The 25,630-nt window shown below is 34.6% G+C and overlaps 1 long non-coding RNA gene across 2 annotated transcripts in view; it reads left to right on the forward strand.

Moving 5' to 3' along the window:
* LOC134807676 (uncharacterized) overlaps nt 1-25,630 on the forward strand; it is an 841,508-nt gene that overhangs the window by 539,820 nt on the left and 276,058 nt on the right. For both annotated transcript variants that reach the window (XR_010148738.1, XR_010148739.1), the window contains exon 3: nt 3,006-3,086. This is a non-coding gene — a long non-coding RNA (uncharacterized LOC134807676). The remainder of the gene's footprint in view (nt 1-3,005; nt 3,087-25,630) is intronic.

Raw genomic sequence — 25,630 nt, forward strand, 5'->3', positions numbered from 1 at the left:
AATTTAACAGCCAGACCTTTTGACCATGATGAGTTCTGCATCATGTGTTAAAGCCTGTGTTGTGCCATGTGTTAATGCTCTAGACTACTGTATATAAAGTATCAATAATCATAAATATTTAAATAAATTAGAGGATTCATTTCCTTTTGAGAGAAGATGTCATATAGTATATATTTTCTCTGGAAAAGTATTCTGCCTTTTTCCCCACCTTGAAATAAAGTGTGAGAATCACTATAAAATGTGGTGGAAAAAGAGAAAATGGTAAAAAATGTGTACCTTTTTATTTCAAATCTTTTATCTGAAACACTTGTAGAGACACAATTAATAACAACAGACTATTTCTACCTAGAAACATTCAAATGTAGGTTGATATTTTTCCTTCTAAAACTTCAAGTAGCACTGAAAGTTCTAGGGAGATTGTTTCCTTCCTTTTCAAATTATTCCTAGAATATCACTATAAACCTAAATGATATGCTTACTCCAGTTTGAATCAATTTAAAGTATTGTTTATCCTTAAAGATTATTACATGTATTGTATAAGAAGTCAGCAGAGCCACAGTTATTATTTTATAAATTGCATTTACATATTCCTAGCCTTGAAGTTAGAGTCACGTTTGTTTGAATGAGGAGTAATTCATGCCTGTTTGTAGTTTAAAAATATTAATCCTCTATAGTTACTGTTACAGCATGTTCACCTCTCTTTAACATTGTTTTCTCTCTTCACCATTATATCATGAAGACTATGAGACTGGATCTGTATTTTTTTTTAATTAGGTTTACTGACTAGATTTTATTGATCATACTAAGCAAACGGATGGATTTTTTTTATTTTTTCTTTTACACATGGTTTGGGGTTATCTTTTGTCTGTTAACTGCTTGAAAACACATGTTCATCAAATTCCTACTTTTTGTCTTCTGTTTATAAACATTATCACTTACCTTGAATTGTGTCGATTAAAGTATTGAGGATATTGCTTCTTATGTTTTTGTTCTCAGTCTTGTCCCAGCTCAGTTGAGCTACATCTACCAATTCTTATGATACTGATTTTTCATATTTTTCTTTTATCCTCTGAACAATATTTATGATGATGATGATGATGATGATGATGATGATGATGATGATGATGATTGAGACAGAGTCTCACTCTGTTTCCCAGGGTGGAGTGTAGTGGCGTGATCTTGGCTCACTGCAACTTGCGCCTCCCGGGTTCAAGCGATTCTTCTACCTCAGCCTCCCAAGTAGCTGGAATTACAGGCACGTTCCACCACAACTCACTAATGTTTTTATTTTTAGTAGAGACGAGGTTTCTCTGTGTTGGCCAGGCTGGTCTCAAACTCCTGACCTCAGGTGATCCACCCACCTCGGCCTCCCAAAGTGCTGGGATTACAGACATGAGCCACCACACCTGGCCTGAACAATATTTATTCTATTACTGATATCTTTCTGCTGTTTCTCTAAATCATTTTGGTGAGAAGAATCTAATAAATCACATGATCTAAGATTACATCTGGGCCTGGCTTCTCATCTGGGGTACACGTTCAGGTTTGTTATATAGGGAAATGCGTGTCACATGGGCTTCTTGTACTGATGAATAGGCGTAGTACGTGATACGTAATTTTTTGATTCTTTCCCTCCTCCCACCCTCCACTCTCAAATAGACCCCAGTGTCTGTATTCTCGTTGTTTAGCTTCCACTTTTAAGTGAGAACATGTGGTATGTGGTTTTCTGTTCCTGTATTTTTTTTTTTTTTTTTTTGCTTAAGATAATGGCCTCCAGCTCTGTCCATGTTGCTAAAAAGGTCATAATCTTTTTCTTTTTTATGGCTGCATAGCATTTTGTGTTGATATGTGCCACATTTTGTTTATCCAATCTGCCATTGATGAGCATTTAGGTTTATTTAGGTCTTTATTTATTTAGGTCTTTATTTATTTAGGTTTATTTAGGTCTTTGCTATTATCATTAGAGGAGCACCATCTTTCTACCATCCCTTTTTATTCTATACTGACTTTTTTTGTCACCTAAAGAGTGAGAGATTTATAGGAAGGGTCAGGGATGTGCAGAGGGGAAAGGTCGAGCAGACGTCCATGGTGCTGATTCACTGAGATTTGTGCCTGAATTTAACATGTGTGAGGCTTGGAGTAATGGGCATGTAGAAAAGGGATGCTATACAGTTATCACCCTACATATTTGTGTATGGGAAACATGGGAAAGTGACAATATGCAGCAACAAAATACTCATCTATCTTGCTTATCATTTTATTTCTCTTTTATCAAGTAGATGGGAGAAAATAATGCTTTTTTGGAAAGTTTCTTCCCCAGATAATTGAAACTGTAAGAGTTTGAGTTGCTATATAATTTTATACTGTATATACTATATAGTATCTTGTTATTTTAGCAAGCATATCTATTTTATTTTCTATGTCTCCCTGAGGAAGATTCATAAAATGTAGGACATGATAGCCATTCATTTGATAAGTTTAAACCTACCATATTGCATATTAACTTATCAGATGGATAACCATCATTTCCTACATTTTATGGCTCTTCCCTGGGAAATCTATGAGATATAAAGTGAGGATATTTGCTAAAATTTGGTTAGAGTAGCCAATGGTAAAAGCTAAACCCTCTACTTCTTGTAACTTAGCATCATGACTAGAAAAATGATTTCATGTGGTAATGCACATAAGAAAACATTTCATTTACAAATTATTTGGTTTTTATAATCCAACAGCCTTTCTCAGTAAAATAACATGCTATTGTGTGGTTTGATGTTTTGCAGTATGTCATAATCTGGGGTCTATTTTAGTACCTTGGAAGTCCCAGACAGACATAATTTTCATTGCTATATTGCACATTTAACAAAAGCTATTATAACAGCAATATATAGTCAGGTATTTTTAAAAAGGCAGTAGAGTGATAATAAAAATTTCATAGCTAATCACCATCATTTTACAAAGACATATATTGCTCTGAATATTCTCTTTCACCCTCTTGTTATTTGTAGGAATTGATGAGTGCCATCAGAAAGCTGTATCATGAGCTGCCTGCACTTCTAAAGTGTCCAGTGGATTTTTAATCACATGAGGTAAATGCCAAATTTATTTCAATTGTATTTTCAGGATGAAATGAAATAGGATTTTTTATTTAAAACTTATTTTTATTATACCAAGGAAGTGGATAATTTTTTTAATCATATATTTAATTAATTTAATCAAATATTTAATTAGTTCCTCTAATTTGTGTGCCCCAAAGTGACTGGAGGAAGTTATTGGCATGTTGACAATCCACTGCTGGGTTTATAAATTTTTCTCTGTAAAGCTACTATATATGTGATGATATGTTTCTGACAGTCTGTATACTGTTTCTGTTTGCTTAATGTCATTTTTATCCATTAAAACACCATTTTAGCATGTTCTAATATACATTTGAAAGTGCGGTGACTGAAGATGTTTCTTTATTAATACATACAATATAAGTCATGATTTAAGAGGTATATAAATTTAAATTTATATAGGAGGTACTGTACATTTTAAATGAAAGCTGAGTTCCTTTTCTTTTTATTTCCCCCACTAGTACTAATGACCCTTACGGTGGTTTGTATATGTGTGATGGGAGTGACTTCCTTTTCTTGGAATGTCTTGTTAGTTTCTTTATCTTTGCCTTCTCTGCTAGTGACCACTTACCAAGCATCACAATGGGTATTTTTGTTTTTGTATTTTCATATTTCTTCCAATTGTTGGAAACTATATTGTGGCATTTACAACTGGTGTTTTCCTTTTACTACCTGAAATTACAGAGAAAAAAAACAAAGAAATCCAGTGGTGCCCAGGAAGATTAAGTTTAGCTCATAACTGTTAAGAAATGTCTTATTTAATTGAACTAAAGAAAGGTATATGGAACTGCATCACTTGTGTCCTCATGAAGGCTAAGAAATGAAGCACTAATACAAAATTTTCTTCTGAAAAAAAAGAAGTTTTCTAAAAAGGGAATATGCTTGCTTTCAGCCAAGTCCACTTGTCTCAAACAATAACAGCCAGGAAGCAGGGAGTTGCACATAGGTGATTACCCAAGTAGGAATGGTGAATACACACATAGAAGCACAAATACACGTACACATTAGTCTAGGATGGGACCTTGGGGTTCAAAGAAAACTTGTATTCTTCATATGCGGAAACATAGATTAAAATATAAAAAATAAATATGTTTCAGGGGTAACTAGGGTAAATTAAACAGGTACAAAATACACAATACTGGTCAAATTTTTAAAAAATTAAAGGCATCATTGATAAAATTTAAATTGTGAACTGCACCATGAGGCATATGGTTCATAATTTCAAGAGTCTCCATTATGTGAACTTGGATGAGATAATAACTAAAAATTGACAGTCTTGTGAAAAGAATTAGGGGAAACTGCTAATTTGCACAGCACAAAACTGCCTGTCATTTATAGGGCTCTTCCAATCAAAAAGAACATTTAATGGCACTTAAAATACGATAAATTTGAAATGATTTCAAGACACAGTGAAATGTAATTGCTTTTTTGAATATATCTGAGAATACTCTTTCACAGTTTCTTTAGTCAGTTTAAGTAATCCTGGTAAATTAAAACCTTTTTTTCCTGCTTGAATTTATGTGACATTCTACAATATATCTCTGATTGTGAACCCAATGGACATTAGTTGTTTTTAGGTGTACTTTCAGAGCATATAGTTAGGAGGTTTTTTTTTTTTATCAGCTGAAAGTGAAACACACATTATTAATCTAAGAAATTATTATAAGTTATTTAAAAATTAATATTTTGTTTCACTTTTATGGGATTTAAAAAAAATCAAATCCATATGCAAATTTTTCTGCACTGAGAACTTTATTTTAACCAAAGTTTAAGGCAAGTAACATAGGGAGAGTGAAATGATAGGTCAATATCCTCTAGGTTCTTGTTCTAATTATGAAGTTCATTTTCACTTCCACTTTCATTCTCTTCACCCCACAGCACTGGTTCCTTTTCTTTTGCCTACAGATAAGATTTTATTTAAAATAAGAAAAGGAGATTTTAACCTTCCCCTACTACCACTCCACCTCGGGTACTGAATTATTTGCCTATTATTTTATTGCTAATCTCCAAGAAAAATAAAGGTCTTTATTTCCTCAAAATCTTTGGTGGGGTTTTAAAGATTATTTTCTCAATTCTAAAGCCATCCAGAATATTAAAAAAAAATCCATGATATTAGTTAAGAGCTAGAAAAATTGTGAATATAGCAGAGACATTTTATGTTGTCCAAAGAGTCATAGGTTCATGTTGAGAAGGTGTCACCAGTGTGATGACTAACATGCGCTTAGAATGTAGATGACAATACAGGCACATTGAACAAGCTGTAAAATAGGTCAGCAGTGTATATAGAAGAACATGCCCAAAACTGTTAGCTCAGTCCACAGTTGAAGAAGAACATTTATAAACCCAAGGATAACTGCCCAGAACAGACATCATAATTTGGGAATTTGAAGGTTTTTGTGTTTTGTTTTTGTTTTTTTTTTTTTTTTTTTTTGACAGAGGCTCACTCTGTTTCCCAGGCTGGAGTGCAGTGGCACAATCTTGGCTCACTGCAACCTCCGCCACCTGGGTTCAAGCAATTCTCATGCCTCAGTCCCCTGAGTAGCTGGGACTACAGGCATGCAGTACCATGCCCAGCTAATTTTTGAATTTTTAGTGGAGATGGGGTTTCATCATGTTGGCCAGACTGCTCTTGAACTCCTGACCTCAAATGATCCACTTGCCACGGCATCCCAAAATGCTGGGATTACAAGCGTGAGCCACCGTGCCCAGTGGGAATTTGAAGGTTTGAGAGGATTAGGTATGACTTGTTTGGAGAAAGTAAGATTTAAAAGTGTAAGAGATGATGGTGACTCTCTGTAAATGTTTTAAATGATGTCAGGTGAAAAGGAGATTAGATTTTACAGCTGTGGTTCTAAGGGAGGCCATCAGACATTTGGATGAAATGTGACCCAATATGAGAAAGGTTTTAAAAATAATATTACATGGGTTTAGTTAAAGTGAGAAAAAAACTGTGAAAATTACAATTTCTATATAAACAGAGTGGGCTGTTACATGAAGAATTGACTACTGACTCTAGAGATAATAGTTGGTGTGTTTGTTTGATCAGCCAAGTGCTTCTCACAGAGCATGCATTTGTCAACCAGTGTTTGAAGAAATAACACTTCACATATTTTTTATTATTCTATAAGTCGTTGATGATCTTTTATGTGGAGAAATAGCCTTTATATACATTTTATTTAATACTAAGTGATACTTTTTAAGCTATATGTTTTCTTAAAGTGATTTTAATATAAAGAATATTCATTTAAAAATGCTAGAATTGTTGTATTTTCATTCTGTTACTAGGATATGAACCTGAAGCCAACTATGTACTGTGCTTAAACATGTATTAGTTTTATTTAGCTGAGAAAAACTGACAAAAGTAAGGCCAAATATTTCAGTGGTTACAATCCCAGATCCAGATCCAGTATTCCTGGGTCTCTACTTTCTGGATATGTCTCTTTTGCAATTTATATGAGGTCTCTGAGGCTTAGTTTACTAGTCTGTGAAAAAAAGGATAAAAGTACTGCTCACCACATGATGTCATTGAGGCTCATAGTACAACCAAGGATGGTAGGAAAGAGTGATTTCAAATAAACTATTACAGAATATATGCTTTGCCATTTAACTGACCTTGAACTAGAGCCTAACAATTATTTAGTTGACTAGGAGTACATTTTAGAGCCATTTTAAAGCATAGATTAATGTCAAATATTTTATGGGTATTTTACTTTTTATTTTCTATTGATTTATTTTCTATTGATATAGGGTTCTAGATTGGATAAAGTGTTGGCCATTAATCAGACTTCTTTTCATGTATTGGATAAAACCGGAGTTATTTTCAAAGGAAAGTCTTGACATTGGTTGTATATATTTCCATTTGTATGTCTCTGCAGAAGTATAATAGTGCATGTTCAGGTATATATTCTGATTAAGCATATCAACTTCTGAGAAGTTACCAAAATTATGCATGCTTTCAAACCCATAAATACATTCTTAAAAATTAACACTAAGCCAGGCGCAGTGACTCACACCTGTAATCCCAACATTTTGGGAGGCTGAGGAGGGTCAATCATCTGAGGTCAGGAGTTTGAGACCAGCCTGGCCAAGATGGTGAAACCCCGTCTCTACTAAAAATACAAAAATTAGCCAGGTGTCGTGGTGCATGTGTGTAATCCCAGCTACTCAGGAGGCTGAGGCAGGAGAATCGCTTGAACCCGGAGGCGGAGGTTGCAGTGAGCCGAGATCGCGCCATTGCACTCCAGCCTGGGCAACAAGAATGAAACTCCATCTCAAAAAAAAAAAAAAAGTAACACCAAATATCTATGGTCTGGTACTCATCATAAAATATATACATCATAACTTCTACCAGCCAATATTGATCATCAATGTAGGTGTCAGAAATAATACTGAGGAATGATTGCTTGCATGATATGAATCATTTTCATTCATCTACATAGCTTAAATTTTACCAATTGTTTAAACAAGGCTATTAAAAGCTTTATATTTTCTCTATAGAAGTGCTTTCACTAAACAAAAACTTGAATCAATGCTATCAGCTTACACTGATTTGTATTATAAATGCTGGAAGTTCATGCTTGCATTTAGTAATATTATTCATGGTGTAATTCATGGTGTGTTTTTCTTCATCCTTTATGAAGTTTCTCCATTAAGGAGACCATGGTACATATTTTCCTTCAGTCTCACCACTCCAAATAGCAAGGTTTTTTATGGCAACTCATTTATTTTTAACTTATGATTCTATTGGATCATGCAATAGATTTATTTGCATTTGTGTGTGTGGAATACAAGGAATTTCAGAACTAAATCTGTTGCACATATTTGGCATGTAAACATAATCTAATGGCATACATGGTAGTGAAACATAGCTGCTCTGAGATCAGTCTAGGTATGGAACCCATATCTTTTATTTAGATCTAGAGTAGATTTGATCAGGTTGCCACTGCATTTTTCTCTTCAGTGTTTAGTTTATGGTTTTGTTCTGAAGATTAACACTCTTGATAAATGTCGGCTATTGTCAATATTAAGTTCTCAAGAAGCATCTCTTTTTCCACCACCTTTTTTGGCCTACTAAAACACATTTTCATGTGTTTTGTTTAGTGACTACTAAAACACATTTTCATGAATGTATTTATTTGCTAAATCTTTATTGAGTACCTATTGTGTTCACTTATAACATATATATATATATATATATATATGTAAACACATACATAAATAATACAGATGAAGTCCTTGTTGTCATAGACCTTACGTTCTAGATGGGTAGTTTTGGTATGGAGTCCGTTAATAATAAAAATATGTGAAAGAAAATATTCAGTAATAAGTGCTCAGTTAAAAGTAAAGCAAGGTGAGAGCTTGAAGAGCTGGCTACTTTTAATTGTGTTGTCACTGTAGATATATTTTAAGCTGGGACCTGAATTATAACAAGGTCAATATCTGGAATATCTGTATAATTACTGCAGAAAGGGCATTCTGGGAGACAAAAAAATCTAGTCCCCAAGAAGAGGATATGATGATCTCATTGGAGAGATTCCTTGGTTCTGTGCGATAGCCATTTGATGAAAATTTGTGTATGTTTCTCTCTTTTCCTTTCAAACTGAAAGGCCCTTCCACAGGAGAAGCCCAGTCATCCTTCTTTCTAATACATTCTTCTCCTTTTTATCTTATCTCAAAATGTTAAATTGACCAAAGTCTTACTCCCTATTCTCTCTCTGACTGTTTTTCCCTGGAAGGCATCCAATCTGATCAACCTAAAATCTACTATCTGGGCTTAAATTGCGAGTGAGTAGTAGAGGTCTCTCAGGCTTCTAACCTAGACTGTGGTTCCAGCCCCATTTATCACAGCTCTCTATATTAGCATTTAGGTCTCAAAGACTGTTTGTCATTGTTCCTTGCAGATAGCTCCCCTAGGAGTAACAAAAAAAGCAGTACTGTGGGCTGAGGAAGAAGTCCAATCATCCTAGATTCCCTTAGCCATAGTCTTACCTAATTTCTAGTAGGTACTAATTTTATCCCTAGCATTATTTTATCTGTTTTAATTTTTTTCCTCACATATTTTTATCCTGCATCAAAACCAACTTATAATACCATCCTAAATCCTGTTAAGAATAAAGCAGGACACTATATCCTCTCTTGATATAAATATTTAATTTCTTACTTCTCTTTACCAAATATCTCATATTATCTATAGATAACATTTTTGTTCCTCATGAATATTGTTGTATCATCAGTCTTAATAAGGGACTTAAATAACTCAAGCCTTTTTAGGTATAATAATTCAGATATAATCTCAAGTTGATTCTTCCAGGAATATTGGTCCACTTTTTGTGTTTATCTCAACTCAACCCCATACTAATCCTTATGCATTTTTCAGCAGTGCAAGACTTGTCATGACTCACCAGTCATCTTCAGCATACGGCAGACAGGGGAAGTGAAGGGAGCTACAATTAAAAATAACCTTTTTAAATGGTTTATGTGTTCTTTATATACCCATATATATTTTCAGTCACTTATATTTTGTTGAAAGATATTAAAATATTATTAATACATACTTTGGAGATATGAAGCAGAGGAACTTATTCCAGTTTTTGGTTTGCATTTTCTTTAGGGCCTTTCCCAGTATTTTGCTCATGGTAAGAGTTGAATTGCAGTGAATTGTGTTTGCCTTTGTTGCATGCCATTCTCACAGGGCATGCAGGATATCTAATCAGAATACAACTGCAGGCCGGATGCGGTGGCTCACGCCTGTAATCCCAGCACTTTTGGAGACCAAGGCAGGTGGATCATCTGAGGTCAGGAGTTCGAGCCCAGCATGACCAATATGGTGATACCCCATCTCTACTAGAAATACAAAAATTAGCCAGGCATGGTGGCCGGCACCTGTAGTCCCAGCTACTCAGGAGGCTGAGACAGAATTGCTTGAACCCAGGCAGCAGAGGTTGCAGCGAGCCAAGATGGCACCACTGCACTCCAGCCTGGGCAACAGAGTGAGACTCCGCTCCCCACCAACAACAACAACAAAAAATACAACTGCACCTCAATATGTTAGCAGCAGCATCTATTTGTCGGCAGAAAAGAAGCTTGAAATGAATTTAGATGACTTTTTTTGGTCTGACAGTTATAATTCCTAATCTATATTTATTTCCATATCCTCCCAGTTACAGAAGATAATGGAGAAGAAAAGTAAAACTCCCTTGAACCCTCACACATCTACCCTTGATGTGTGAAACTTTGTTAATATTCTTCTATTTACCTCTATGAAAGCTGCATTTTCCCAAGGAAAGGCTCATTTTTGCTTACTCACAATGTTGGAAATCGAAGTCTTTTTTGCTGAATGATCAGAAGTTTAAATGGTGATGGCTCTCTTTGGAAATAGGTGAACATTGTTTTTGTTTCAATATTCATTCAGCAACTATTATAACACTTGCCATGTGCCGGGCACTATTTTAAGTACTCTGCAATATTTACATAATTAATTAACATTATAGCCCTACAAAATGAATACTGTCATTGTCCCCATTCTGCAAATGAAGAAATTGAGGGCTAAAGAGATTAAGTTGCCTAAGATCACACAATAGATAAGAACAATATATTACATGCCAACATGTATTTAGCAACAAAGGCCAACAATAAGTATTTTCTGAGAGCATATAGGCAGCAATGACAGTAATGTGGTCACAGCAGAATAAAAAATCGCCCTCTCACTGGTTTTTTCTTCAAAATCTCCTATCACTTGATAGATTACATGAGGAGGTGTGACTGTAAAGGTGGGTAAAAAGTTGATAAATATTAACATTCTAAGTCTGTGTCAAGAACAATTTAGACAGAATGATAAAAAAGCATCAATTCCCTTTGCTTGTAGCCTAAATAATTGTGCCACTCACTCCAAATTTTCCCCTCAGAAAAGGATACAAGTAAGATTAATCTCAGCAGGCCTCTGGTAAACCGATTTGCATTGGGCCCCGCTCTGGATTCTGATTACATTTTGCCCTACTGTTGTGTGACACCTAGCATCCTTGGAATCTTTTTATGACTCTGAGTGCATGCTCCACATGTAATTTACCATAGCATTAAAGAAGTTCAACATCTAATTAATTCACCAATCAACTGTCAGAGCCTGTGATCTTTTCCTAGTTCACTGTTGAGTTCCCTGTGGGAGAATCGGTATTCTGAAAGTGCCATTTCCATTATGCTGTGTGTGGCGTTTGAGCAAAGTACTAAGTTATGCTGCTTGTTCATGGAAAATATGCCATCCTCATGAGTACCTTGATGACTTTGTTAAAAATACCTCCTGCCACCCCTGTTCTCTTGTTCTCATGAATACTGTGGCTCCATAGTACAAGGTTTTCACGGCACCACAAATTGAAAGAAGGAAAATCAGCACATCTCAGTTTCCTAACCTGTGCATGTCTCTTGAGTTTTTCGTTTTATCCTTAAGAAACTCTATCCCATTTGGCTTTTTTAAAATGTAATTTTAAATCTATCATTTTTGAAGATTTCCATGTCTCAAATTTTTCAAAATGGGGACATTTTAAATGCAATAGAAATATTCATGGCCACTTCATGTTTCAATATGTTTACAGAATTATATCCAGGTTAACATTTCTATGAGTACTTTAACAACAAAAGAGCAATAGGAAGGAAATAAATAGTGCTTATAAAGTTGTAGAATCCATTTATTTCTGATTAATATCTGCTTTGATTAACCCCCAAACTTATATGCTTAATACAACAATCATTTATTGTCAGTGGGCGGGTCAATGGGCAGGCAGTTTTGATGATCCTAGATTCAATATTGTACCTGAGCTCACTTACTCACATGAAGTCAACTGTAGGGCAGGCCAAGGCTGGCTACTCCAGGATGGCCTCATTCACCTATTTTCAACTTTCTGACAGATACAACAGGAGTGACTGGGTCACATATCTCTCATCATACAATGGGGTAGCTTAGACAAATTCACAGAATGGATAGCAGGATTTCAAGACAAAGAATAGTATTTACAACTTCTTCAGACCAGTGCTTAGAACTGACCCAGCATATATATATATTTTTTTCTGCATCTTATTGGTCAAAGCAGGTTACAAGCCCATCCCAGAAACAAGACATAGACAAATAGACTCCACCTCTGGATAGAGGTAGTTGCAAGGTCACACTATAAAGGCAGTGGTGAGAAATTGGGACATTTTTGCAGTCTACAACAGTTAACTACCTGGCAGAGGTTAATGGTCATCTAGATTTGCCCCAGGTTTAGTTTTTGCAATGCTGTATTCATTCAGTCTGGTTGCTCAATCAAAGACAGCTCTCCTTCTTAAGATGACAGAAAAGGTAGCATCAGACCAGAGATACAATACATTCTATATTCATCTAAAATCTTTTATTTTTGATGCTACCTCTTTTTTATTGGTTTTATTGACTATGGAGGGAAACAAACATTTTAAAATATATGATGGGTAGGTGAAAGTATACAATGCATAACCATTATGCCTAGAATATAGTGTAAGGAAAAAAAATTAACATATCCTGAATTAACCAGTATGTTCTTCCTTAATCCAATCCCTTTCTCTGACTTCTCAGAGATAACCTTTCTTTTGAATTTTATTATCATTATTTTGCTTTTTATTATGATTTTAGGCTACATTTTTACCAGTGTATGTTTACTGTGAGATATATAAATTATAAATTTTTGAAATGTACATTAATGGAACCATACTGCTTCTCTGCCACTCAGCCACAGCTTTGAATTTTGTATTTTAGCTGAGGTAATTAGTCTATTTACATTTGTTACAAATGCTACCATATTTTTATTATGTCTTCACTGTTATTTTTGTTTTTTATTTATCTAATCCCTTTTATGTTTGTGTATTTCTTAGATATTTTGAATTAATTATTCTCATTCATATTTCTGTTCAATTAATAACCATATTTTAATTTCTAATATAAACACTAGAAAAGTTATGATGCATAAACTCATCAAAGTGTCAGTTTTAATCTTTATTCACTTTCACAATAATATAGGTGCTCAAAATAACTTAACTACAATTATTTTACATGCAATTTTTATATATTTTTGTTCCATTACAGTTTTTAATCCAGATGACAACTTCATTTTTGTTTAATATACATGAATAAGCATATTGGTCACTGACGTTGCTCATTATTCCTTTTTATATCTGACATTTTTCTTCCAGGATTATTTACTTCCTCCTGCAGAACATTTAAAATGTCCCTTTGTAATTATCTATTGGTAGCAAAAGCTCAATTTTTGTTTGTCTATGAAGGTCTTTATTTTATTCTCCTCATTGAAAGCCATTTTTTTAAGTATATGATTGTAGGTTACCAGTTATTTTATTTTGTTACATTCAACCTATTATGACACTGGACTCTGGTCATCATCTTTGCAATTCAGAAGTCAGCCATTGGCCAAGCATGGTGGCTCATGCCTGTAATCCCAGCAGTTTGGGAGGCTGAGGCAGGTGGATTGCTGGAGCTCAGGAGTTTAAGATCAGCCTGGGCAACATGGCAAAACCTTGTATCTACAAAAAATACAAAAAAATTGCTGGGTGTGGTTGCATGCACCTGTAGTCCCAGTTACTCGACAGGCTGAGTTGGGAAGATGACTTGATCCCAGGAGTTCAAGGCTGCATTTAGCTATGATTGTGTCATTGCACTCCAGCCTGAGTGAGATTTTGTCTCAAAGAAAAAAAAAAGATAAAAAAGGAAAAAAAAAGTATAGAAGTCAGCTGTCGAGCTATTGCTGTCTTTGAAGAAGGTAATCTTTCCTCCTGCAATATTTGATATTTTTTCATTGGCTTTACTGTCATGCATTTGTACTATATGTCCAGGCATTAATTTCCTTTAATTTAAATTTTTTGAATTTTAGGTTACTTAATCTTCATTTTAATATCTTTCCTCAATTCTGTAAAATATTCAGTCAGTGTCTATCTGTATATTACCTCTATTCATTTTTCAGTCTTCTTTTCTTCTGGAAACCCAGAGAAGCTAAAAGTTAGTGTCAGTGCTATATTTCCACTGTGGATTCTAATATGTCCTTAATTTGTAGTCTCCAAATTAAGTTTTATTTAATATTTAAAATTGTAGCATAATTTTAGACATAAAGCAAAGTTGCAATAATAGTAACAAAGAATTTAATTTACCTTCACCCTCTTTTGCCAGCAGTTAACATTTTACCACATTGCATTGTCATCTTGCTGTCTTTATGAAACATTTAGGGAAAATTTGAGGCATTATATCTCTTAACCCTGAAGATACATTCATATGATTTCCCTTAAACTAAGAATGTGTTTTTCATAACCATAGTATAATTATAAAAATCAGGAAATTAACATTGATATGATACTGTTAACTAATCTACAGGTATTGTGTTAGTTTTCTATTGCTGTGATTACTCCAAAATACAGTGGTTCAAAACAAAACAAAACAAACACTTGTGGACAACCTCCCCCCCATCAAAAGACATATATTAGTGGATTGTATTAAAAAATAAAATCCAACTATATGCTTTCTGTAAGAGACACACTTTAGTTCTAAGGACATGCATAGATTGAAAATGAAAGCTATTCCATGCATATAGTAGTTGAAATAGAACAAACATGGCTATATTAATATCAGACAAAATATGTTTTAAGTAAAAAATTGTTAAAGGTTAAAAGAAGGACATTATATAATGATAAAAGAGTCAGATCACCAAGAAGATGTAATAATTATAAAGATATATGCAGCAAACATCAGAGCTACTAAACAGTTGAAGCAAACACTGACAGAATTAAAAAGAGAAATGGAAAGCTCTACAAAAATAGTAGCAGACTTGAATTTTCCACTTTCAGTAATGGATAGAACAACCAGCCAGATCAGAGAAACACAGGACTTGAACAACAGTGTACACCAATGTGACTTAACAGGCATATATAGAACACTGCCCAACAATAGGAGAATATACATTTTTCTCAAGTGCACATGAAATTTTCTCTAGGATAGACCATATATTAGGTAATAAACAAAACTTAATAAATTTAGAATGATTAAAATCATACAAATTATGTTTTCTGATCACAATGAAATGAAAGTAGAAATCAATGGCAAAAAGAAAACAGGAAATCACAAAAATATATGTAAATTAAACAATACACTCAAACCACCAATGGGAAAAAGAAGGAGTCACAGAGGAAATTGGAAAAAATATCTCAAGAGTAATGAAAATAAAAATGCATTAGATAACAACTTGTGGGAGGCAGTAAAATCAGTGTTAAGGGGAAGTTTGTAGCTATAAATATTTATAAGAAGGAAGAAAAATCTCAAATCAACAATCAAAATTTACATCTTAAGGAACTAGAAAAAGAAGAATGAACAAAACCCAAATCTAGAAGTAAGAAAATAATAAATATTACAACAGAAATAAACAAAATAGATAGTAGAAAAACAGTAGAGAAATTCAACAAAACCAAGAACTGGTTCTTTGAAAAGAGCAAGAATATTGACAACCATTAGCTAAAGGAACTAAGGGAAGAAAAGAAGATTCAAATAACTAAAATTAGAAATAAAAGAGGGAATATTACTACTTATTTTACATTAATGAAAAGGATTATAAGAAAGTACTACCAGCAATTGTATGCCAACAAATTGGATAATCTTAATGAAATGGACAAATTTGTAGAAACATGCAATCTACTAAGAATAAGTCATGAAGAAATACAAAATCTGAATAAACCTGTAATTAGTAAAGATATTAAATGTGTAATCAAAACCTTCTCAAGGAAAAAAATAAAAAAGCCCAGAGTAGATGACTGCACTGGTAAATTTTATGAATCATTTGATGTAAAATTAACAGTAATACTTTTCAAATTAAAAAGAAAAGAGTTCTGTTGATGGGTGGTGGTGATGGCAGTAAAAAAATATCAGGGTACTAGATGCCAATTAAATTATACACTTAAAAATGGCTAAAATGGTAAATTTTGTTATGTATATATTACCAAAATTAAAGAAATAAAAAACAACTCGAACAAAACAAAACACTTATCTCACATTTTTTTTGGTGTGTCAAGAATCTGGAGTGATTTAGTTGAATGGTTTTGGATCAAGTCTTTATGTATGGTTATCTTCAAACAGTTGTCATATAAAGGCTTGCCTGGGCTTATGATTCATTTCCAGAATGGCTCACTCATGTAGCTGCTGTTTGGAGAACTCAGTTCCTCACTATGTTGATCTATCCGCAGAGTTGTTTGTTGTCTATCTTCCTCTGTGTGCACGATCTAGGAGAGAGAGCAAAGGTGAAGCTATTTAATTATCTAGTCTGGGAAGTGACATCTCTATTTCTACACTGTTAGTTAGAAGTGAGTCACAAAGTACAAATCACACTAATGGATAGGGGAATTAGGCTTATCTTCTGAAGGGAGAAGCATCAAAGATTCTCGTATGTATTTTAAAACCGCGTAGACATTTTTTCAAATTTTCCTCCTTGTCCCTATAACATTCATTATAGTAAATAGAAAGCATAGGATCACATGTCTCTTTAGTGTCCTTTAATCTCAATCTCTCTTTATCATGCATGATAATGACATTTTTGAAGAGTGCAAGCCAGTTATTCTGTAAATTACCTCTCAGTTTGGATGTGTCTGATGTTTCCTTATGATTAGATTAAGTTATGCGTTTTGGTATAAATATTTCAAAGGTAATATTCTCCTTGCATCATACAAGAAGGCTCATGATGTCTACTTTTCTTATTACTAGGGCGATTAATTTTAATCATTTGGTTAAGTTGATTACTACTGATTTTTCTATTGTATACTCATTATCTTTTTCTTTGTAATTAATATGATGCCTTTAAAATCCTGTATTTTTTCTTTTTTATAGGATAACACACTTTGAGACTATGTAAATATGCTATTTTTCTTAACTTTAACCCACTTACTTTAGAACAAATACTTTAAAATTTCTTGCTAGATCATTAATGTTTTAGGAAACATGTTTCATTTTTTGTTTTAGTATTTTATCTAATATCTTAGGTTGTCTTCAGCATGAAGGTCAGCCAGGATATCTCATCCGCCAACTGTTAGAAAGCAATGCAGTGTTGCCTAATTTGACACCTGTATTTATACCCAATGTTAAATAATTTACCTGCTTCTCATAGCTTTGGCTACTGTCACTTGGCATTGTGGTTACTATTTTCTTGTTAAACCTGTGATGTACAGCTCCCTAATTATTGATACATTTTGGCTCACTGTATTAGTCTGTTCTCACGTTGCTAATAAAGACATACCTGGGACTGAGTAATTTACAAAGGAAAGAAGTTTAATTGACTCACAGTTCAGCATGTCTGGGGAGGCCTCAGGAAACTTACAATCATGGAGGAAGTGAAGACCAAAACATCCTTCTTCACATGGCAGCAGGGAGAAGAAGAATGTTTGCCCAGTGAAGTGGGGAGCCCCTTATAAAACAATCAGATCTCATGAGAACTAACTCAGTATCACGAGAACAGGATGGAGGAAACTGCCCCCATGATTCAATTATCTCCACCTGGTCCCTCCCATAACATGCAGGGATTATGGGAACTACAATTCAAGATGAGATTTGGGTGAGGATACAAAATCTAACCGTATCATTCTACCCCTGGCCCCTCCCAAATCGCAGGTCCTCAGATTTTAAAACACAATCATGTTCTTCCAACAGTACTGCCAAATCCTAACTCATTCCAGTGTTAACTCAAAAGTCCAACTCGAAAGTCTTATCTGAGACAAGGCAAGTCCCTTCTGCTTATGAGCCTGTAAATTCAAAAGCAAGTTAGTTACTTCCTAGCTACAATGGGGGTGCAGGCATTGGGTAAAGACACCTATTCCAAATGGGAGAAATTGGCCTAAACTAAGGGGCTACAGGTGCCATGGAAGGGAAACTTACAACCATGGAGGAAGGGGAAGCAAATACATCCTTCTTCACATGGCAGCAGGAAGAAGAATGAGTTCTCAGTGAAGAAGGAAGTCCCTTATAAAACCATCAGCTCTTCTGAGAACTCACTCACTATCAGGATAATAGCATGGGGGAAATCACCTTCAGGATGAGATTTGGGTAGGGACACAGCCAAACAATATCACTCACTAAGTTATCTTAAGCACCATATGGAAAAAGTTTAATAGCCTATTTCAAACGTTTTATGAATAGTAGCTCAGTAAATTCCATCACCATTAGGATACCAGCATTTTCACACAGCAAAAAACAAACAAACAAAAAATGCCTAACGATATCATGACTAATGATAATTGAGTGCTTGCTACATTATAATATTCTAGATGCATTTGCAAGTGTGAACTAATTTAATCTGCTGAATAATTTATGAATTGGATGCTGTTATTATCTCAGTTTTACTGACTAGACGACTGACAGTGGTAAAGCTGTGAGTGAAATCTAGACAGTCTATTTCTAGTGATTTTACTTGTAACTATTGTGCATTGCTGCCATGAAGAGGATTGCCTCCTCAAAAGCTATGAGGCAACCATAAACCTCTATGGTAGTGTAAAATCTCTAAGACATGGGAGACTGGAGTTGGAAGAAAACTTAAAAATCATTTCCTTTCTTCACAAGATGAATAAACTGAAACTTGAAGAAATTCAGCTTATTTACAATTTAGGAATAAAGTTGAGGTAAAATTGAGGTCTCCTGATAATCAATCCAATTCGTGTTCTATCATATACTATAAATATCTGGTAAAATGAAAATAAATACCCTAAACTTATTTTTTCCCACCAGGGACAAAAATATAACTCTTCAATGTCAGATTTAAAGTGTGATTTCTAAAATGAATATGCTAGATATGCTATACATTAATTAAACATGAATTGCTTTTGCTTGCTTTCTTAGTACAAAAAAGGGCTTTAGGGGAATGATTTGGATGACCCATGCATTTTTGCACAGATAATTTGTTAGTTCAAAGCTTTTCTCTTGTCCTAAGCAAATATGTTAGACATAATTTATCTGCTTATTTGTTTAAAAGTAATCCTTGAAGATGCAATTTGTGAACATACTTTGGAAAGTTTCTTTTCTGCTTATCAAGTAAATAAGATAGGCAACTAAGAAGACAAGTCATTATATACATACTCATTTAGCAAAACACTCATGTTATTTATACTATTTAGCATTGACATGTAAAATAGATAAACGTAAAAAATATACTTAGCAATAAAAGCATACATTAACACACCCTTTTATTATAGCTAGAATGTTGTTTTATAATACATAGATTGTTTTAAAATACTACTCCAGGCATCTCCATATTTTATGGATTCCTGTAATCTTTAGCAAAGAGTGATGTTCAAAATCTTTAACAAATGGGTGTGTCATGTGCCCTGATGAATGAAAAGAGAGAACCAACCGATCAGAATAAAGATCAGCAAAAAACAATCCCGTAGAGTGTATATTGGATGAATTTCAGCTCTAATGTTCATTGTGAAGGTATGGAGATAAAGATGCTCTGGTATTTGACTCTTATATATATTGTGTTGGTTTCCTTGCATCAATTCTTCTCATTATCACATTTCTTTCTAACAATAAAGCCATATCTGAGAGGGAAATAAGTCATGAAAACACTGAGTATATAACCAGGATGGTACTGGTTGATTAAATTTTTGTATCCTGTGATAGAGATGTGTATTGTCCTCATTTATTTAATTTTCCTATCCCTCTAGGACACTGGTGGAATATATTTCATCCCCTTATTGTTGGGTTGGGCTATGGCCTATTATAATTAGTGAGATCTGAGCAGAAGTGGCTGAGTGAGTCATATCCAAGTCTAAGCATTTAATTGCAAGATTCTCTAGCATTGTCTTTTTTTGCCAAGGTGACTGAAGAGGCCCCTAGCTCCAGGTGGTACAGTCACAAAATTATGGCGCTTTCATCTGCCTAGAAATCCTAGTTATATGTGAAGCGGTCTTACTTGAGGTGTCCACATGGGCAATACAGCATTTGTGAGAAATCAACTTCTGTTTTATTAAGGCACTGAGATTTGGGATTTGTTTGTATACAATAAGCCTGACTAATGCATATTCCACAGGGTGCTTAATAAATATTTTTGAATAAAAGTATTAAACATTTTCTTAAAGAGATCTAAGTAATTTTGAGGTTAATTATAAACTATAGATAATATATTAATCCTTGCAAGTTTTATCTGGAGTTTCAGCTATATCCTTACTATCAATTTAACTAACACACTTTCTCCTAAATTCAATATATATCCCAACCCTGATGGGCCAGGCTTCAAATCTGGTGTCTCACTATGAGGCTTTTGACCTTAATACTAATATACTATGGTTGTTTAATAAGGATTTTATAACTTAATTAAAAATGAATCAACCATTTTCTTCCTGTCTTTCTTCTTTCCTTCCTCCACCATACATGGATGCCTTTAATCTACCTGAGGCACTACTTTTTTTCCTTTTTTTTTCTGGGATTTCAGCAACATGTCTTACTAGATAAGAAGGAAACACCAAACTCACTGCCTAAAACAACCAGACATAATGTGTATTCTATATGCCTGTTAGTTTCTTAAGAAGCAACAAGGTATGGTTTTGTAAGAATTCTCCCTTCATCATTTGGGAACAATAATCCTTTGTCAAGTAGATAGCATGAACCTGTATATATTGGAAACTCCGGGATCTGCTTCTATCCCTGTAGTGGTGCATTCCTTTATGAGTTTCAGGAGGACCAAAAGCCTTAAGTTGGAGTTGTTGAAACTGTCACCAAAAATAAACAAAGAACTTAAAGTGGGATTAAGCAGTATCAAGCTTCTTTTTGGTAAGATTTTTAAACTTTTGGAAAGTGCCAACTTAGTAGTTGGTATCTTATAAATGAAGAAAAAATCACAATTAATAGTCTATGAAAAGACATTGACAACATAGTTCAGTATACTATTTTTAAACCCTATGTCTTAAATAAATTAGCCTATTGTTAAACACGATGTCTTGAATAAATTAGGGAGGGAGAAGGGAGAAAAGGGTAATATACAAAGATGAAACATGTCCTTGTGCTTATAGAATAGAAAAAAGGCATATGCAGAAATTATTATCATGCAAGAGAAGATATGATAGTTTAGAAACAAAGTTCTGTGATAATAAAGGACAAAGGTAATTTAAATTTAAAAAATCGAATTGAGGGCTACGTACTTGTGTGTGTTTGTGAATGAGGTAGCCTTCGAATATTGGGTTTTAGTACAAGTAAATAAAGTTAAAGAATACATTGTGCACAAAGGTAATAAACCAGTAAAAGAACTGGATATGCTAAGGGGATGATGAATTGTCAGAGGTTGGAGAGGCAGAAGAATTAAATGGATGTTTCTGTAGTAATGGATAACTTCATAAATATAGATTGGAAGCTCATCAGAGGCATGTGATACATGAATTTGCTTTAGAGACAATGGCAGAGGGGCCCATTACAAATGTTAGAATAGAAAAATCATGCTAAAGGCTGTTGGTTTTTTTAAATAACAAGTTTTACTAAAACATAGTACATTAATACGATTATGGAAATTTTCACCTGCCTCAACTATGTCTGCCAAATAGAGACCTCCCCAGGGACTCTGGGGTGAAACCTGATGAGTTAGATCAAGCCCTTAGAGAGCTCTGATGGACATGGTGGCTGGCTTCCACAGGACACATTTACTGGCTTCTGTTCTTGCATTGGGGAGCAGTGTAGAATGAGAGGTTCTCAGAGCTATCTCACTGAGACTCAGAGGGAGACAACTCGATGGCTAGTCTTGTCCTACTCTTTACTAATCATGTGACTCTGGCCAAATTAATTTCTAAGCCTATTAAACTCCGCCTTCCCCTGCTCAAAAAGTGCTATAACAGTATATTCTGTGTGAATAAGTTATGTCCACAGGTGACTCATCAGGACACTGTGGTCAAGCTGTTAAGAACATGTCAGAGTAGGTCCTCTTCTGCACTAACCCATAATTTTCTTTTTTTTGAGATGGAGTCTTGCTCTGTTGCCCAGGCTGGAGTGCAGTGGCACGGTCTCTGCTCACTGCAAGCTCCGCCTCCGGGTTCATGCCATTCTCAGCCTCCCGAGTAGCTGGGACTACAGGTGCCCACCACCATGCCCGGCTAATTTTTTTGTATTTTTAATGGAGACAGGGTTTCATCGTGTTAGCCAGGATGGTCTCGATCTCCTGACCTCATGATCCGCCCACCTCAGCCTCCCAAAGTGCTGGGATTACAGGCGTAAGCCAACGCACCCGGCCATAATTTTCAAACATATCACATACTAGTAGTACCTTTAAAATTGGCTGGTAAGCCAAACAAAGGGCTATTACTTGCTTTCCCCAAATGATTAGTGTTCAGAGAATACAGTGACTGATCACTATGGATAATGAAAATATAAGTCCTATTTATAAAACATATGTATGCACTAGTTTGTTTGTTTGTTGAGAATGTAGAGAAGGGGCTCATTTATTAGACATAAGTAGAAAGAAGAAAACAGCCAGGGAAGAGGAAATGTCAATGAAATAGAAATGTCAGCAGGAAACAGGACGTTAGGTCAGAAGCACAAAGAATTTGCAAATTTATTGGTGAAGGCATTGATCTTCCCACAGGACTTTGGCTAGGGAAGTGAGGACTTTATCTGAATCTCAAAGGAGAAGGCGACCTCATCTGATGTGGGGATTTCATTTAGCTTTGGGGACCATCCATAAGCACTGGAGGATGAAAAGAGAGCATAGTTAAATCCTGGTGCCATAGAACCAGCACTAAATATGCAAATTTGGAGATTTGGGCACTAATCTGCAAATACTGTGGCTGAGCTCTCTGAATGATAGGTTCACAAGCAACTCAATCTACTTTCTTAGATTAGGATAGAGAAAAGAGCCCACGTGCTAGAGTCTTTGAGGAAACTCCAGGCATGTCAATTTGGAACAAATTTTGTTTTGTTTTGAGAGTTGCAACACTAGTATTCCAGTGCAGCTCTGAGGGTCTCCAATTTTCTTTTTTTCATTTCTTAATATAGTAATATTCCTCTTATGAAGTGACTCAATGAATATTCCTCAATATTCATTGAGTCACTTCATCAGACCTTTAGTACAGCTACCTCTCTAGTGTTTGTTGTTGTTTTTTTTTCCCCTGCCAGTAAATTCATTTCAACCTTCAACCACTCTACGATGGCTCTTCCACTGGGTAAGGCTCATCGTAGTAATGTTCTTTAGTTTTTCATAATGACAAAACTCTGTAGAATAACACAAAACTGGTCTCTGCCTTCTGAGGGTTGAATCAGGGGCTGTTCAGCCCTTCCGCACTCTCCCTTTGGTTTTTCCTTTAGATTTCCTTTTTCTGTTTGTTTCACATTCTGCAGTACAACCCATTCTTGTATTTTTATTTTTTTAATTTTTCACATCCTCAGTTTTCTCCTCCCCCCATTCCCAACCCAGTGATTAGTTTACAGCTTTTACAATTTTTTTTCCACAACATCTGTCCAATGTTTCCAAGCTTTTACAGTTTCTTAACTACTTTCTATTCTCCAGGAATTGAGGCAGAATGGAAGAAAATTAAAAGGTAACTTAAAATTTGTTTTTAACTGATTTAAGTTGTAGCATATAATTTAGGTTGGTTGGACCTATGTATGTATGTATGTATTTATTTATTTATTGTTAGGAGGCAGCATAATGGTTAGGGCAGGGCAGTCTAAGTTTCAGGTTCTGCCACATGCTAGATGAGCTATTTATAACAATTTAGCTAACTTCTATTAACCCCAGTTTTTCCCTCTATAAATTAGTATCTATATTTTAGAACTGTTGTGAGGATTTAATCAGATAATAATTTGAAGTGGGAGCAACATTGTTGAGACATGCTTGTCATTATGTACTATGGTTACTAGTTCTACTACTACTATTGCTATTAGAATGTTTGGAAGCTGTGTTACTGCTTCTTTTTAAAGGTTTCCCATTTTCTGGGAGTATGCTTTTTACTATAACAATTCCATTTTCTGGTCTTTAAATTTGCTGCAAAGTGTATGTGTGGTTTGCTTTGACTGAAAACATAGGCATTCAAGTGGAAAAAGGTGAGCGCCATAAATTTTACTATGTTCGATATAGGTTTCTGAGTTGCTGTGCTGTTGAAATAGGACACACTTATGCCAAGAGGTAAACTACTTCAACTCTCAGAGTATCTGGGGAGAGCTTACCATAGCTTCAGCCCCAAACCTGCTTATCTCTGACCATAAGCAGCCTTGTCTCTTTACCGCCCCCCACCATTTCTATATATGCCAAGACATGGAAGTTGGGAGGCACTGAATCAATGAAACTGCCAACAGAAGGTACATTCTGGTAGATCCTTTACCTGTAACTACTGTGTAGAAACATAGAAACACACATACATGTATTTGCTTTAAGAATACCTTTTATTTGTTTATTTTTTTCAAGTGAGGAATGATGTAAGAAGTAGATAGCATTAGACTAAGAGTACTAAGACTTGTGAAGTCAAATCTTTCTACTCCACTGTGAGAAAGAGGACAATTGTTTTTGCTTTTCTTTAATTTGTTCAAACATGATTGGATATGAAAATTAAACAGCATAACATATTAGAGAATAATTATAGACTACCTGTTACAGGAATCTAATTTCTGAGTCTATGAGATAGTTAAGTGATTATTAGACTTAATGTGTTAATAATAGCATGTTTCAGATTTTCATTAGGTTCACTGGATTCACTGGACTATATTAAGTGCTTAATAAATGCTCCTTAAAAGAATGTCTACCTTGTGAAGATGCATTGACTAATCCTTAGAGAAATGAGATGAGTAGGCAATGTATAGGGTATGGATTTAAGTTTTGTTAATATAAATTTAATGTCAAAATGATTATTCTGGGATAGTCTATGCTCTCTCATAAAATGTCTGTAGCAACTAGAGAAGCATAATTCTGAGTTGAATGGATTACATGTTATATTTTTTTGCAAAGCATCACCTGAACTAAATTTATGTAAAGTTTATTTGCCATCTCATAGAAACCAGTCTGTCTTTATGTTTGAGAATTACAAGTTACTGTCATTCTACAGTGGAATTTTGCAGGGATCATTATGTGCTTTATGAATAATCCAGGATACTATTCATTCTGTCTTGTCTTGTGCTTAAGCATTTCACATCTGCATTTCCACTATTGTACAACCCTCTATTTACAGTACATGTGTCTACATCTTGGTCTCCTTTTATTTAAATACTTTGCTAGGGTTGATTAACCACAAGCTATGTAAGGAGTTAAAAAAAAAAGAAAGAAAGAAAGAAAAAGAAATATCCTCATACAGAATTATTGTCAATAATGGCTGACACAGGTTGAATAATAAAAGTTAAATAGAGAATATATCAAGTTAATGTATGGTATAATCCCAAACTCTTTGGAAGGTTCAGTTTATTGTGAAGTTAGGAGAAGCAAGCATAGATTTCAAAGGCTAGTTATTTTTGAATCCCTGAAAGGCAAGATAACCTTTACATAAATGCAACCTACTGAGAGACTAAGGTGAACTTTTAGTAC

This window comes from Pan troglodytes, chromosome 11 (assembly GCF_028858775.2).
Source record: "Pan troglodytes isolate AG18354 chromosome 11, NHGRI_mPanTro3-v2.0_pri, whole genome shotgun sequence".
Classification (NCBI taxonomy): Eukaryota; Metazoa; Chordata; class Mammalia; order Primates; family Hominidae; genus Pan; species Pan troglodytes.